Here is a 314-nt window from a genome sequence, read left to right as displayed (position 1 = left end):
GGGGGGAGGGCGGGTGCTTTACCTCCCTTCACTTACTGTTCCCCAGGAGTGACCTTGCTGAGGATCTTGGAGACATCTGCTCTCTAGCCCTCACCTGGTGACACCCTGGCTGGTGTTGTATGGGGTGTCTGTTTCCATCTGTTTTGCTGGTGATAACTCATGCAGAATTCCAGCTCCTGTTTCCCTGGGCCAAACGTATGTGCTGGGTTTCTGCTCATCCTTTCCCTGTCCCAGCTCTGCTTATGCTCCTCTATCCCTGCTCCGGAGTTCCTGCCCAGCATGCTGCTGACCTCTTTCACTCTCTCTTTGCCTGT

Source organism: Nestor notabilis, unplaced genomic scaffold (assembly GCF_000696875.1).
Source record: "Nestor notabilis isolate BGI_N333 unplaced genomic scaffold, ASM69687v1 scaffold10353, whole genome shotgun sequence".
NCBI classification, from domain to species: domain Eukaryota; kingdom Metazoa; phylum Chordata; class Aves; order Psittaciformes; family Psittacidae; genus Nestor; species Nestor notabilis.
Note: the sequence above shows the minus strand (reverse complement) of the source record.